Source organism: Formica exsecta, unplaced genomic scaffold (genome assembly GCF_003651465.1).
Source record: "Formica exsecta isolate Colony F162 unplaced genomic scaffold, ASM365146v1 scaffold215, whole genome shotgun sequence".
Taxonomy (NCBI): Eukaryota; Metazoa; Arthropoda; class Insecta; order Hymenoptera; family Formicidae; genus Formica; species Formica exsecta.
In genome coordinates this window covers 44891-47845 of record NW_021849447.1, presented here as the reverse complement: position 1 = coordinate 47845, position 2955 = coordinate 44891, and the positions used below count along the sequence as shown (strand labels likewise).

At 34.8% G+C, this 2955-nt stretch overlaps 1 long non-coding RNA gene across 1 annotated transcript; it reads left to right on the top strand.

Moving 5' to 3' along the window:
* The first annotated feature begins 1110 nt into the window (after positions 1-1110).
* Positions 1111-2101, top strand: LOC115235265. The gene is made up of 4 exons (XR_003884003.1): positions 1111-1311; positions 1428-1544; positions 1630-1969; positions 2071-2101. It is a non-coding gene; the product is annotated as an uncharacterized LOC115235265 (long non-coding RNA).
* The last annotated feature ends 854 nt before the right edge of the window (positions 2102-2955 follow it).

Here is a 2955-nt window from a genome sequence, read left to right as displayed (position 1 = left end):
TTTTAGTAAGTACATACAACCTGTTTCTCTTATTTTCTAAGAACTAACTATATTTATGTGTTTAAATATGCATTAAATATTTAAATCAAAACTTTCATATGAAATATTGCAGCTTTCCCTTCAAAGATAAAAATCGATTGACAGCTTGGTTGAATGCAATAAACAGACAAAATTGGGCTCCCAGTAAATATGTTACAATTTGTAATAAACATTTTACTACAAATGATTATTTTCATGGTCCAGAAACTCAGAAGACATATTTAAAACCAACAGCAATACCTTCTATATTTCCTTCGTTCATAAAAATTAACAAAATAAATCAATGCAAAATCAGAAAAATAGATAATGAAAATAAGCAAAATGAGGTAGATAATATAGGTAAAAGTGACGTTTAGGGGATGCAGCCGCGATGACCTTGACCTTGACATATCAAGGTCACCCTCCTGAATGACCTTCAGAAGGTTTTAACCGTCGCTCGTTTTTTATTAAAAGTTATTAACTAAAATATTATTTATTGAATGTCTGAAATAAATAAATACATGGATGGACAGAGGAATTGTAAAGGTAGAGAAAAATTAAATTAGAAATAGGTTTGGGTTAGGTTATTTCTTCCGGAAGTAGAGCCCCCCCGTAGGGAGGGCGGAACTCACTGTTTTATGCATACACTTTTTAATGCAAAGTGAGGTTTTATACGCAAAGCGAGATTCAACTCATGTACAACCCATGTAGAATCTCACTTTGCTTTAAAAAGTGTATGCATGGACACAGTAGGTTCCTCCTCCCCCCTACGGGGGGGCTCCACTATCAAAGAACTTGTGGGAGCGATATAGTTAAATAACTAGACTTCGGTAATATAATAATGTTACATAATTTGTCGTATGTTTAATATGTTGTTATGTAAAGTGTTAAATCAATAAATGAAATGTGTGAAAATGGTTACAAATATATTTCATGGAAGTTGGTAACAAAATGATCTTGAATTTAGCCGCAGGAACGCCACAGTACTCCTCTCCCAGCGACGTTCTACTTTGCGAATTTAACTTTTTTCTTTGGGCCAGATTATGTTTTGAGGTGTTTTCCGAGTGTAGTTGATTGAAGTGAATTAGAAGAAGAAGGAGACGTCATGACAATGAAATCATTGCTGGTTTCTTTCGGTAGGAAGGCTGGTTTAAGACGTTCTGTGGTGATATTAACAATTTTTCCTGAAACATCGATTGCAAATAAATTATCATTAATTCTATTAACAACGCGAAAAGGACCAGAATAAGGAGGTTAAAGAGATTTTCTAACTGCATCTTCACGAAGCCAAACGTGAGTACAATCATATAAATTTTTATGAAAGAAAGGTGTTTTTTTGTGGTGATGTGCAATAGGTCTTGATTTGATCTCTCTCATATGTATCCTATGTTTTTCAATGAAAATTTCAGGATCAGATGGAAGATCCTCTTCAATGAAAAACTCTCCAGGAATTCTTAATGCAGATCCATAAAGCATTTCCGCAGGAGATGCATTCAAATCTTCTTTAAAGCAACTACGAAGTCCAAGTAAAACAGTTGGCAAAATCTTAATCCAATTTTCATTTGCGTGACACATAATAGCACTCTTCAATGTACGGTGTCATCGTTCCAGGATGCCATTGGAAGCCGGATGATAAGCTGAGGTTCTAATTTCCTCGCAACCAATTAGGTTGGTGAGAGCCTTAAATAATGCAGCTTCAAATTGAGGACCTTGATCGGTTATGATCGTCTGATGAGCACCATACCTCGCAACCCAGTGCGTATAAAAAGCTGTAGAAACAGTATCAGCTGAAATTTCAGTAAGAGGGATTGCTTCCGGCCATCTAGAAAATCTGTCAATCATGGTTAAACAATAACGAAAATTTTGACAAATAGGAAGAGGTCCAATCAAATCTAGATGAATATGCTGAAAACGCTGATCTGGAATAGCAATCTTTTGAGGAAGATTCTTGGTATGCTTTTGGATCTTGGCACGTTGACAAGGCAAACACAATCGAGCCCATTCTTTTATATCTTTCTTCATAGTTGGCCAAATAAATTTTTGTTGTATTAGTTTGCAGGTAGAACGACCACTTGGATCAGATAAACCATGAACAACATTCAAAATTTGTCTACGAAGCTGTTGAGGTACATAAGGACGAATATTAACGGTAAAGCAGTCACAGAAAATAGGCGTAGTCGAGCCAGTAAGTATAAGTTTTTGAAGCTTGAGAGAAGATCGATGTTTGTTGAAAATTGAGAAATGAAATCAAGATGTCGGATCTGTCTGGGTGAAGCTTTATCTAATTTTTGTTGAAAAGCATAAATTAAATTTATGCTTTTTGTTTATGATCTGTCCGAATAAGAATCTGACGTCCTTCAAGTATGTACCTGAAATATTTAATGGCTAAATAAATACCAAGAAGTTCACGATCGTAAGTACTATAATTACGTTGAGTGTCATCCAATTTCTTTGAGAAAAATGCAATTGGTTTATTAATCCCATCGATTATTTGTTCTAAAGATGCATCAACTGCAAAATCCGATGCGTCACAAGTGAGGATAAGAGGTACAGTTGAAGCCGGATGTGCTAAAGTTGTGACTCGTAAGAGTTCTTCTTTGCAATTTTTGAAAGCTTCTTCAGCTTTAAAAGTCCAAGTGACTAATCTTTTATCCATTTTCCTGCTATCCTTAAGATAATCCGTAAGAACTGCCTGATTTGATGTAGCATTTTTTAGACAACGACGGTAAAAGTCGATAATTCCTATAAATCTTCTTAATTCATGAATTGTTTTAGGTTTTTTATAATCAATTATGGCTTTAACCTTTTCAGATGTCGGTTTAATTCCTTGCTTGGAAACTAAATAATCAAGAAAAGAAATTTCACCCTTACCAAAAAGACATTTGGACAAATTAATCGTCATGCCGAATTGTTTAAACCGAGTAAACACAGTATGAA